The sequence below is a fragment of the Thalassophryne amazonica genome, chromosome 7, assembly GCF_902500255.1.
Source record: "Thalassophryne amazonica chromosome 7, fThaAma1.1, whole genome shotgun sequence".
Lineage (NCBI taxonomy): Eukaryota > Metazoa > Chordata > Actinopteri > Batrachoidiformes > Batrachoididae > Thalassophryne > Thalassophryne amazonica.
Window position 1 is genome coordinate 28482041 of NC_047109.1, and position 14205 is coordinate 28496245.

General features: G+C 46.0%; 1 protein-coding gene across 1 annotated transcript in view; it reads right to left on the minus strand.

The window, feature by feature from the left end:
• LOC117513733 (adhesion G protein-coupled receptor B1-like) overlaps positions 1-14205 on the minus strand; it is a 712829-nt gene that overhangs the window by 306698 nt on the left and 391926 nt on the right.

Consider the following 14205-nt stretch of genomic DNA (forward strand, 5'->3'; position numbering starts at 1 on the left):
AGTGACACGGACCCACAACAGGGGGCGTAAATGAACGGACAATGGAAGGAGTCAAATTATAACACTTTACTGTTGTGAATGACACAACCAAACACAGCAGATTACAGAATGTGCAAAAGTCAATCAATAAAGGTGTCGTGTGGGCAGGCTCGACGATAGGAGACGCCCATCTGGAAACGAACCGGAACCACACGATTTCCACTGCCACCGAACCCGAGGAATACTGGAGCCGCCAAGTCCCGAAGTCCCCAGGTGGCCACCTTCACGGCGTGTCGGATCTGGTACTGCTGGCAGAAAGCAAAGACAGTCAAGGGTGGGTGTGTGAACACCCAGTAACAATCCTGGTGGGAATTCCACCTCCACCTCTCACTCAATACGTTGCAGCGATCCTTCAGAGGAAAAAGAGTGCCGTCTTGCACAGCCTCCACAAAAAGGACCGGTACTCCTGCAAACACAATACACTGATTTACAAAATACCACAAAAAGGCTGAGGATATTACCTCTGGTAGAAGATGATATCTCGGCAGTGTGGTGGAGGTGTCTTCCTGCTTTTATTCCAGATGTGGATTGGATGATTAGTGACAGCTGTCACCACGGCTTGTTCCTGAGGCGGCAGCGCCCTCTCGTGCCTGAAGCCCGCACTTCAGGCAGGGCGCCCTCTGGTGGTGGGCCAGCAGTACCTCCTCTTCTGGCGGCCCACACAACAGGACCAACCCCTCAACCAGGCTTGTTCGGGTGGCGACGATAGAAATCGGCCAGGAGGGCCGGGTCCAGGATGAAGCTCCTCTTCACCCAGGAGCGTTCTTCGGGTCCATACCCCTCCCAGTCCACCAAATACTGAAAGCCCCGGCCCATTCGACGGATGTCCAAGAGCCGGCGAACTGTCCAAGCCGGCTCCCCGTCGATAATACGGGCAGGAGGCGGCGCCGGACCAGGTGCACAGAGGGGTGAGGTGTGATGCGGCTTGATTCTGGAGACATGGAAAACCGGATGGATCCGCAGTGAGGCCGGGAGTTGGAGCCTCACTGCGGTAGGATTGAGAACATGGAGGATGGTAAAGGGTCCAATGAAGCGGTCTTTTAGTTTAGGAGACTCGACCTGTAGTGGAATGTCCTTGGTGGAAAGCCATACCTCCTGCCTGGGCTGGTATGCGGGGGCCGGGGACCGTCGACGGTCTGCATGGGCTTTAGCCCTTGTCCGGGCCCTCAACAAGGCCGAACGGGCGGTGCGCCACACCCGACGGCATCTCCGCAGGTGGGCCTGGACCGAGGGCACACCGACCTCTCCCTCCACCAAAGGAAACAAAGGGGGTTGGTACGCCAGACACACCTCGAACGGGGAGAGGCCGGTGGCAGAGGACACCTGGCTGTTATGCGCATACTCGATCCAGGCCAGATGTTCACTCCAAGCCGTCGGGTGTGCGGAGGTCGTGCACCTAAGGGCCTGCTCCAACTCCTGGTTGGCCCGTTCGACCTGTCCGTTAGTCTGTGGGTGATACCCAGACGAGAGGCTTACGGTGGCCCCCAGTTCCCGGCAGAAACTTCTCCACACCTGCTAGGAGAACTGGGGACCGTGATCCGACATGATGTCTGTTGGTATCCCATGCAGCCGGACGACATGGTGGACCAGGAGATCCGCCGTCTCCTGGGCCGACGGGAGCTTCGGGAGGGCCACGAAGTGGGCCGCCTTGGAGAATCGGTCCACTATCGTGAGAATGGTGGTGTGTCCCCGGGACGGCGGGAGGCCTGTGACAAAATCCAGACCGATGTGGGACCAGGGGCGGTGAGGCACAGAAGTGGCTGTAGGAGTCCCTGTGCCTTCTGGTGGTCCGCCTTGCCCCTGGCGCAGGTGGTGCAGGCCTGGATGTAAGCCCGGACATCAGTCTCCAGGGACGCCCACCAGAAGCACTGCCGGACCACTGCCACGGTCCTACGCACCCCTGGGTGGCAGGAGAGCTTGGACCCGTGACAGAAGTCCAGAACGGCAGCTCTGGCCTCTAGTGGGATGTACAATCTGTCTTTCGGTCCTGTTCCGGGATCCGGGCTCCGTGCCAGGGCCTCCCGGACGGTCTTCTCCACGTCCCAGGTTAGGGTAGCCACGATAGTGGACTCCGGTAGAATGGGTTCCGGTGGATCCGACAGCTCGGTCTTGACTTCCCGTTCATGCACCCGGGACAGGGCATCCGATCTTTGGTTCTTGGTCCCGGGGCGGTAGGTGATCTGGAAGTCAAAACGGCCGAAAAACAGTGACCAGCGGGCTTGCCTGGGGTTCAGTCGCTTGGCGGTCCTGATATACTCCAGGTTCCGGTGGTCCGTGAAAACCGTGAAAGGCACTGACGCTCCCTCCAGCAGGTGTCTCCACTCCTCAAGAGCCTCTTTCACCGCAAGGAGCTCTCGATTGCACACGTCATAGTTCCGCTCTGCTGGGGTCAACCTGCGGGAAAAATAGGCACACAGGTGAAGAACCTTATCGGTTTCTCCGGTCTGGGATAGCACGGCTCCTATCCCTGAGTCAGAGGCGTCCACTTCAACCACAAACTGGCGACTAGGATCGGGCTGTACCAAGACCGGTGCAGTCGAGAACCGGCGTTTCAACTCCCTAAATGCGGCTTTGCCCCGATCCGACCAGGTGAAGGGAACTTTTGGTGAGGTCAGGGCCGTCAGGGGGCTAACTACCTGACTATACCTCTTAATGAACCTCCTGTAAAAATTTGCGAAGCCGAGGAACTGTTGCAGCTTCCTACGGCTCGTAGGTTGGGGCCAGTCTCTCACCGCTGCGACCTTGGCCGGATCCGGGGCGACGGAGTTGGAGGAGATGATAAACCCCAGGAAGGACAAAGAAGTGCGGTGAAACTCACACTTCTCGCCTTTCACAAACAGCCGGTTCTCCAACAACCGCTGCAGGACCTGACGTACATGCCGTACATGGGTCTCAGGGTCCGGAGAAAAGATGAGTATATCATCCAGGTATACAAAGACGAATCGGTGCAGGAAGTCCCGCAAGACGTCATTAACCAAAGCTTGGAACGTCGCGGGGGCGTTAGTGAGACCGAACGGCATGACCAGGTACTCAAAATGACCTAACGGGGTGTTGAATGCCGTCTTCCATTCGTCTCCCTTCCGGATCCAAACTAGGTGGTATTCGTTCCTAAGATCCAACTTTGTGAAGATTTTGGCTCCATGCAGGGGGGTGAACACTGAATCCAACAAAGGCAACGGGTATCGGTTGCGAACCGTGATCTCATTCAGCCCCCGGTAATCAATGCATGGACGAAGACCGCCATCTTTTTTGTCCACAAAAAAGAAACCTGCTCCCATCGGAGAGGTGGAGTTACGGATCAGCCCGGCAGCTAAGGAGTCCCGGATGTAGGTCTCCATTGATTCGCGCTCAGGTCGGGAGAGGTTGTACAGCCTGCTGGACGGGAACTCCACACCTGGCAACAAATCGATGGCACAATCGTACGGACGATGCGGGGGGAGAGTGAGTGCCCGATCCTTGCTAAAAACGTCAGCAAGATCGTGGTACTCAACCGGCACCGCCGACAGATTGGGGGGAACTTTGACCTGCTCCTTAGCCTGGGAACCGGGAGGAACCGAGGATCCCAAACACATCCGATGGCAGGTCTCGCTCCACTGTACCACCACCCCGGACGGCCAATCAATCCGGGGATTGTGTTTCAACATCCAGGGGAACCCCAGAATCACACGGGAGGTAGAAGGAGTCACAAAAAACCCAATTTCCTCCCTATGATTCCCTGACACTACCAGAGTTACTGGTGGTGTCCTGTGTGATTAAAGGGAGTAGGGTGCCATCTAGTGCTCGCACCTGCAATGGTGTAGGTAGCGCCACCAGAGGGAGCCCTACCTCCCTGGCCCATCTGCTGTCTAGCAGATTCCCTTCTGACCCTGTGTCTACCAGTGCTGGGGCCTGAAGGGTTAAATCCCCACTAAGGATTGTAACTGGGAGCTGTGCGGCAATATGTGTGTGTCCCACGTGAATTTCTTGGCCCACCCTAAGCCCAGTTTCTAGGGGCGGGCGTTGGTGTTTAACCGTTCGGGGCAATTGCTCAATTGATGCTCCATTGAGCCACAAACAAAACACGCCCCGCGTGGAAACCTCCTCTGTCTATTAGGTGGTCTAAATGTGGCCCTGCTCGTGTCCATAGCTTCGTCAGCAGGGGGAGCTGTCGCCCCACGGGACGTAGAGGCCAGGGAGCGTGGGAAGGGCGGACCTTTCTCGGACCCGGAAGGAAGAGGGACGGCGCGCGCCCGGCCACGTCCTTCGTCTCGTTCCCGACGGCGTTCCTCCAACCGATTGTCTAACCGTATAACGAGATCAATAAGCCCATCTAATTCCCGCGGTTCATCCTTGGCCACTAGGTGCTCCTTTAGGACTGACGACAGTCCGTTTACAAAGGCGGCGCGGAGCGCAGCGTTATTCCAGCCGGACCTCGCAGCCGCGATGCGGAAGTCGACTGCATAAGCAGCTGCGCTTCGGCGTCCCTGTCTCATCGACAGCAGCACAGTTGAAGCGGTCTCTCCCCTGTTAGGGTGATCAAACACAGTTCTGAACTCCCTCACAAACCCAGTGTACGTGTGAAGGAGCCGTGAATTTTGCTCCCAAAGCGCCGTAGCCCAAGCGCGTGCCTCTCCCCGAAGCAGAGTGATCACATAAGCTATTTTGCTTGCGTCTGACGCGTACATGACGGAACGTTGTGCGAAAACGAGCGAACACTGCATAAGAAAGTCCGCGCACGTCTCCACACAACCTCCGTACGGCTCAGGAGGGCTTATGTATGCTTCAGGGGATGGTGGGAGGGGTTGTTGAACCACCACTGGAACATTTATATCCAGCACAGGGTCGGCAGGAGGAGGAGCTGCAGCAGCGCCCTGAGCGCTCGCCGCCACTTGCACGGAGAGAGCTTCCACCCTGCGGTTCAGGAGGATGTTTTGCTCGGCTATTTGATCCATCCGAGCCGTAAAGGCGGTGAGAATATGCTGTAGCTCACCAATCACGCCTCCTGCAGACGCCTGCGCTCCCTGCTCTCCCATTGGTTGTTCAACAGCCTGGTGACGCCCCTCGGAGTCCATGACGCTGGCCGAGATATCCTGTTGGGAAAGTGTAGTGACACGGACCCACAACAGGGGGTGTAAATGAACGGACAATGGAAGGAGTCAAATTATAACACTTTACTGTTGTGAATGACACAACCAAACACAGCAGATTACAGAATGTGCAAAAGTCAATCAATAAAGGTGTCGTGTGGGCAGGCTCGACGATAGGAGACGCCCGTCTGGAAACGAACCGGAACCACACGATTTCCACTGCCACCGAACCCGAGGAATACTGGAGCCGCCAAGTCCCGAAGTCCCCAGGTGGCCACCTTCACGGCGTGTCGGATCTAGTACTGCTGGCAGAAAGCAAAGACAGTCAAGGGTGGGTGTGTGAACACCCAGTAACAATCCTGGTGGGAATTCCACCTCCACCTCTCACTCAATACGTTGCAGCGATCCTTCAGAGGAAAAAGAGTGCCGTCTTGCACAGCCTCCACAAAAAGGACCGGTACTCCTGCAAACACAATACACTGATTTACAAAATACCACAAAAAGGCTGAGGATATTACCTCTGGTAGAAGATGATATCTCGGCAGTGTGGTGGAGGTGTCTTCCTGCTTTTATTCCAGATGTGGATTGGATGATTAGTGACAGCTGTCACGGATGATGGGTGACAGCTGTCACCACGGCTTGTTCCTGAGGCGGCAGCGCCCTCTCGTGCCTGAAGCCCGCACTTCAGGCAGGGCGCCCTCTGGTGGTGGGCCAGCAGTACCTCCTCTTCTGGCGGCCCACACAACAGCAATAGAAATATATTTATTTTTTCATTGAGCTAGGATGAAAATCTTTTGAGATTATTTTTAATTTTTTTTTTTTTACACAGGGCAGTATTTTTTTCACGCATTCAACTTCTGATATGGCTGGCTGTCTACTTTGTGACATAAGCACACTGTATTTACCAATAGATAAAAATTCATTATTTTGTGTTTTAACATATTATGTTCACAATGTTTGTGTGAAATATCAAAATTTTAGCATGAATAATTTGGAGTAGACAAGTATTAGAAGTTCTGCTTTTGCCTCCAGTGTGTAAAGTTTGTTTGATTTTTAACTTTGCTTGTTTGTCATTTGGCAATGATTTTCTTAGACAAATTGTAATGGAATACCTAAAAACTGGAGTTTTGAAATTTCAAATATGGTTTGTGAGTTCCATGCAAACTTTTTGGGTGCCTATATAAATAGAAAATGTATAACAGGGCAAAATAGGTGGCAATGTCTGAAATTTTCAACTAAAAAAACAGCAATGTCATGCAATTTTCATCATATATCAGTACTTTTTTAATAACAACATATTTTCATGACTACAGAAAGGTTATAGATTGAAAGCCAACTATTTTCTGCTAATAATGCCACAAAAATGAAACATATCTAAAAAATTGGTTTCCTGAGATTTTTTTCATGCCCATGTCAGTAAAATGTAACTCAATGCTTGAAGCTTGTCATATTGGTGATTACTCTAGGGTCCTTCCATCTTTTTTCATGACTGTTAAGAGTTTTTGGTTTGCCAAAATAAACTGGTCGCAAAATTATTTCCTTGGAATTTCGCCAGTGAAAGGAATGCAACAGTAGATATCCCATCACGGCAACTTGAATTCTAAAAATTTTTATGAAATTTTTTATTTTGCATTTTATCAAAATGTATTAATTAGGAAGATTTTTAGTATTAAATGTTGTCCATAATTGTAATCATGTGTTCTAATATTTTCTTATAACATTTTTGCCACTTGTACAGATGCTTCAACACAGACAGATATGGACGTACGTGTGGAGGCAATTTCTCGGCACCACATGTATGCCAAGCGCCAGTCATGCCAGCCCAAACATAAGGTCCGTAACCCACATTAGAAAAAAAACACCAGCTGACCATGACAATTCAGAGGGACATTTGGAGATAACAGAATCTACTCAAGAGTTTGAGTGTGTGGATAATTTACAGGATTTATCTGACACAATGTCAGACATGTCAGAAATTAGAGATGGTAAACAGGATAATGATCCTGAGTATATACCTAGTGACACTGTGTAAGAATCTGACTCTGAGGAGTACAGTAGTGTTCAGAATAATAGTAGTGCTATGTGACTAAAAAGATTAATCCAGGTTTTGAGTATATTTCTTATTGTTACATGGGAAACAAGGTACCAGTAGATTCAGCAGACCAAGACCAAGCATTCATGATATGCACACTCTTAAGGCTATGAAATTGGGCTATTAGTAAAAAAAAAAAAGTAGAAAAGGGGGTGTTCACAATAATAGTAGTGTGACATTCAGTCAGTGAGTTCGTCAATTTTGTGGAACAAACAGGTGTGAATCAGGTGTCCCCTATGTAAGGATGAAGCCAGCACCTGTTGAACATGCTTTTCTCTTTGAAAGCCTGAGGAAAATGGGACGTCCAAGACACTGTTCAGAAGAACAGCGTAGTTTGATTAAAAAGTTGATTGGAGAGGGGAAAACCTATACGCAGGTGCAAAAAATTACAGGCTGTTCATCTACAATGATCTCAATGCTTTAAAATGGACAAAAAATGAGAGACGTGTGGAAGAAAATGGAAAACAACCATCAAAATGGATAGAGGAATAACCAGAATGGCAAAGGCTCACCCACTGATCAGCTCCAGGATGATCAAAGACAGTCTGGAGGTACATCAACTGGCCTAAAGAGAAATGGAGGAATATTTTGTGGACTGATGAGAGTAAAATTGTTCTTTTTGGGTCCAAGGGCCGCAGACACTTTGTGAGACACCCCCAAACTCTGAATTCAAGCCACAGTTCACAGTGAAGACAGTGAAGCATGGTGGTGCAAACATCATGATATGGGCATGTTTCTCCTACTATGGTGTTGGGCTTATATATCGCATACCAGATATCATGGATCAGTTTGGATATGTCAAAATACTTGAAGAGGTCATGTTGCCTTATGCTGAAGAGGACATGCCCTTGAAGTGGGTGTTTCAACAAGACAATGACCCCAAGCACACTAGTAACCAAACAAAATCATGGCTCCAAACCAACAAAATTAATACCTTGCAGATGTGAAGAAATCATGAAAAACTGTGGTTATACAACTAAATACTAGTTTAGTGAGTCACAGGATTGCTAAAAAAGCAGTTTGAACATAACAGTTTTGAGTTTGCAGCGTCAACAACAGATGCTACTATTATTGAGAACACCCCCTTTTCTACTTTTTTACTAATAGCCCAATTTCATAGCCTTAAGTGTGTACTTATCATGAATGCTTGGTCTTGTTGGATTTGTGAGAATCTACTGAATCTACTGGTACCTTGTTTCCCATGTAACAATAAGAAATATACTCAAAACCTGGATTAATCTTTTTAGTCACATAGCACTACTATTATTCTAAACACTACTGTATGTGAGTGATGAGGAGGAGTTAAGTGGGGAGGAGGAAGTTGTTCCAAACAACGTGGCAGAGGAACGAAAATTTCTCATTTTTGAATCCTCATTAATGGAATTGTTTCTCAAGTGCAAGAAACCAAACTGTGCTGCAGAAATCAAATGGATCTGCAAAACACTCTCAGGTTCCAGGTTGATTATGAAGACCAAGTGTGCTGCTGGATGTGTTCATGCTTGGTCTTCACAACCAGCTCTGAACAAAATGGGAGCTGGCAACCTATTGCTTTCTGCAGCCATGTTGTTTTCCGGTGCTACCTATACAAAACTGCATGATATTGCTGATTTCTTGAACATGCTAATTCTTGGTGAGAACCAGTTTTATGCTATCCAGAAGAAATACCTTTTTCCAGTGGACAATGAGACTGGCTCTCTGTGCAGACAGCTATTTTGGATGGGCTGTTTGTTGTGTGTAACACTGCAGATGCTGAGGTGAAAAATTCTAATGCCATGGAACCAATGGGTCTCAGGAAATGTCTTGATTCCATGAAAACGTTTGGAATCTGTATCTCCATTTTATCTACTGATAGGCATGTAACCATTAGAAAAATTATGAGGACAGAATATCCAGATATTTTACATGAGTTTGATGTCTGGCACCTTGTCAAATCTGTCATAAAAAAGCTCTGTGCACAAGTAAAAGAGAGGGGGAACGAGGATCTTGAGGAGTGGATCAGTTTGGTCAGTAACCACTTCTGGTGGTGTGCCATGTCATGTGGTGGCAATGCAGAACTTCTCAAAGAGAAATGGGAATTTCTTATTTACCATGTGGCTGGCATTCATTCTGGGAGGGACAAGAAACTTTTCCATGCTTGTGAACATCCACCACTCACTGCTGAAGACAGACAAATATTGGCTTCGTGTTGGCTCCTCTGCCCATGATTCACTGAAGAAAGTTGTGAAGGACAGCAACCTTGTACCTTGTTCACGGTCTCCCACATGTTGCTATGTTCTGCCACACTGGTCAGTTGGAAGTTTATCATTCAATGCTGCTTAAGTATGGGTGGCTAAGTGCCTGAAGGTGCCAAAGGACTATCCCTATCGGGAAGACATGATGAAAGATGTTGTAACTATGAGGCAGAATGACTTGCCAAAGTCGCGGGTAGTCCTGCCACCAGTCAAGGCAAACATTGCCCCTATTGAAAAGCCAGCAGACAGAACTGAGGTGATTAACAGAACAAGGCTAAATACCAGGTTTGCCTGTAAGAGAGTCTGAAAACTGCCCAGTTAGTCCTTGGCTGTGTTTATGGTTTGATCACCTATGAACTTGTTCTGACTATATAACTTAAAATATTAATTTTCTATTTTATCCAAGTCTGACTTGAGCTTACTTACTAAGATTAATTTTATATTTATATTTTACAACTGAGGAGTTCCACCTGTACCATGATGGTCCATGAAATGTATGCTGCCTTGTTTTTACAAACATACCAATTTTACCTTCAAATTGTATATGGAGTTATCCCGTAACAGAGATTATGTCATCCTACAAAGTCGGGTACACATAAGCTGTTTGTTTGTAAATGAATTACTTGTAGTTGTATGACGACAATATAGCCCCACTCTAATGAGTGTATAAAAATGTTGGTTCAACCAAATGGCACAAGTCAGAATGTCAAACTTAACCACATGAAATTCTATTTTTATTGAACAGATTTGTATTTAAAACACCTGTTTCTAAGACATCAGTCTAGTCACATGTGTTCTCTCATGTCTCTCACTCTGGATAGGCAGTTTCATCCACATCATCAACTTCACAAAATCCAGTATAATTTCCATCTTCTTCAGGGTATCTGTTTCTAATAGCTGTTACAACACATGATGGTATTACTCTCCTCACTCTTCTACCAAGACGTTTATGGGTCCACCGAGTGAATTGATGATATGCTGCCAGACAGAATGTCCTGCAAGGAAAGTAGACAAACATGGCAGATGTGAGACTACTGCTACTTACTCAGGAATTGTAAAATTGGTCCTCAAAGTTCTAATGATGTAAATATTGTTTTTGATCACATTTGAAGGGCATGGAACAGCTTTATTACCTTATATAGTAGTCACAGTGTCAGTGGTAGTACTGACTTGTAAATTTTGTAAACATGATTTGCTCTCTAACTTTATTTACATGTACACAAATATATTGTGTTCCACAGCATCATAAATAAAAACAACAGGGTTCACAGATGATGCAGAAAATACTGAATTTTTATACAGCTTACATGTATTTTGTCTATATGTGGTCACATTCGGTTCATGTGCTGAAGGTAATGTGTTGTGTGTTGGGGGGTGTGGCTGGATGTTTTGGTGTTCTTTTCTTTGCTCTTCAGGTGGCATGAGAACTGATTTGTCTGTGGAGAGGGTGCTGGCTGAGGAGTCCTCACCCTCATCAACATCATGTGTAGCACCTGTGATTGGTGCTCACATGCAACCTTAAAGACTTTCAGCTGAAGCAGATAATTGGATGGCGTTCTGCATTTAAGGCATGTGTGATTCAAGCAGAACTGCCGGGAACTCGACCTTGTGATGTCCGTTTGTGAGACGCTGAGGACCGCGCCTGGGTTTGACACATCGAGCCCGTGAAGCAAGGAAGGGTGAGGACACTTGCTGTCAGCACACATTAAAGGTGATTAAGTGTTCGACTAATTGTTGATAGTAACTTGGTGTTTTGTTACGCAGTATACTGGATTTGTGATGAGAATTGTGCAGTTTGCTTCTCACTGCTGTGGCGTGCAGGATAAGTGATCCTCCACTTGTTGTGCTCATTTGCATAAAGTTAAAAAATACAGACCTGAATGTGTTGCTGATAGCGTGTGTCTTTTGAAAGATATTGTTGTAACTGCTGACTTACCTCACCTCTTCTTTGCTTCACAGAGAGTCACTTTGTCGTGTCCACCTGGGGGGTGTTTGTCTGGTGGTAGTGGGTCCAGGAATGCTGGGCTTCTATCCTTTTGGGCGCTTAAGAGCGTGCCAACAGTCACTCCACCAGAAGGACGTTCTTTTAGTTTTGTACACATTATTATGCACAGGTGAAAAATAAATTGTTTCTGTTGTTGGAACCGCTTTCTGGTTATTTTTAGCGCTGGGTTCTGTCTGACGCAGGTCCGCTCCTCAACTCGCGTCGACACATAACATAATGCACCTATCAAAAGAAATTGTATTTCTCATTAATATCAACCATACATTGTATGATAGTGAGATTAGGATCAGCAGGATGGTTGGTTGGTCATATGTAGCTAATATGGTTCAGCACAACATAAATGTTTTGTAATTCTAGATAATTGGCTCAGCTGTAATTGTATAAATTCCACTAGCTGGATTGATAGTTATACTATAATAAAAATTTATTTTGTCACCAAAAATATTTTCTTGTCTGATCCTTAACCCCACCCCAGCCAAGTCCACCATCATTGCCCGTTATGGTCTTTATTCACAAATTTTTGCTTTCAAATGCTACTAGGATACAAGGATCAATTCATGTATTTTTTATTCGCCCTATTGACGTATCCCATAATCCCTTGCGTGCCAGAGAGTCACTGTAGTCAAATGTAGAGAATCCACATGACAATTATAAATGAATATTATATTACAAAAATGTAATTTTTTTTATGCTTTTCGTCACGTTAATAAGAGACTGCTGCATTATGACCTGAAAACTTGCTAAAACAATTATAACAACTAATCCATGTCTGCCATGTTTAATCTGCATGGAATTTAATAAACGCAAACCGAATTTCAGATATATTATATATATTAGTCTGGAACAAAGAAGACAAACAGTGTTGTAAAGGACAATAATCAAGATGTTAAAGAGCAAACTTCACTTTCCCCCAGAACAACATGAACAGGAAGCGAGCGTAGCTCACAGCAGCTCCCATTGAAAATAACGGAGAGACAGCCTGTGATTCTCCCATTGTTTACATAAAACAAATGCAATAACAACATTTATAATATAGTTTTAGGCACAATATAAAAATAGTTTTATGTTGCGATGTTAATGGTGTGCAGCGGTTAAAGTGCAGCCCAGGTTTTACGGAATTTGAAACGTCAATATGGCGAATACAACATTGAATTTTTATTTTGATCAGGGAAATGCCGGGCTCGACGGTCGAGAAAATGGGTAAACCAACATTGCTCACCTCTCCCGGATGGGTTCCTTGAAGACTCGCTTTCTTCACATCTTTCATCGCAACTAGTGCCGTTCGAAGCATCGCTTCCTCCAAGACGACTAAATCAAATTGCCTGTGATGGCATATACAGTCCAAATCATCATGGAAAAAGCTTATCTTGAAGCTCATCTAGTTCATGGCAGGAAAAATTCACAAGGGCCACTTCCACTGTCCTACAGCAATCGCAAGTACACCATTCCTCTGCCGGTTGATGGACCCTTTCTCCAAAGTCGATGTCCTGACCAAAAGGATCGTCTCGTGGCTCTACCCTCTCATCAGCTTCATCTCTGACATTATTTATTCACCACCATGGCTCGAAACGATAGGGTGTACCCCTCCCACCTCAATGAAACCAACTTCACCCACTTCCTCATCACTAGAAATGTACGCTGCCATTCTGCATATACGGATGGACTGTTTGTTTACAGCACATGTGACGCACATCCGGCTATTGGGATCACGTGACAATACAGAATGGCAGAGTCTATTGTGATGCGAAGGAGCGATTCGGAAAAAAATAGATTAAAAATAGTAATCATGGAAGGAAAATTACCATTTTTTCAGAATTGGTATAAATCTTCAACACCTATACATGCAAAGTGATTTTATTCGGATCACCCATCAGTGAAGTATTCCTTTAAGAATAATCCTTACAAGCACCTTCCCCAGCACAGAGCAGTGTGATATCCCAACAGTTGTTACAATCCATTCCTTTCCAGATTGGGACAAGCCTTTTCTTCCAATTTGTAGGTATGATATCCATAAACCTGTAGGGATAATACTCATAGGGATAATACCCATGCTGCAGTGACACTGGGATTCAAGTGACAAAGTCCTGGAACGTTATCTGCCCTTAGCTTTTTCACGGCCTTTGCGATCTCGTAAATATTTGGTGGTTCACAGTAAACTGAACAAGAACCCTGGCAATAACAGTCCAGCAGGAAGATGAGCTTGACACAAATGCTCAACATAGCTGGCCCAAGTTCTCAGAATTTTCAGATTACTAACAAACTCATGATCTTAAAAAAGTCACATTTAAAGTGAGCCTGAATGAAGGGGATATACTGGAAACAGTTTTTTTTTTTTTTTAAGTTGCAAGCTCAGTTATTTTTTCTTCATTCCTTTGGTGAACACAAATACAGGAAAATGGGTGTAAAACACAAAACAAAATATAACCAAACATAAAATATGAAATTTAAGTAGAAGTACTAATATTTTAGCTCACAGGCATAAGTTGCATTATGTATTTCTTTGTTTATTCATGCAATACCTCAGCCCATTCTCAACAATCCAACACCCCTTCTCCGCTCAGCATTATCAAAGTCAAAGCTGTTAACCTGTGTAAGCAGCATACACTCAGTCAACATCATTTTCTTCCTGAAAGATAGATACAGTTCTACTAAGTAGGGTTTTATTAATTTGATGTTTCCAGTGGTCCGTGAGAAAGGGGCAGAAACTGGCACATGACCATGTGTTGGTTTGTGGTTAAGACAAGCATTGTACAATCACGGTATGACACCGGA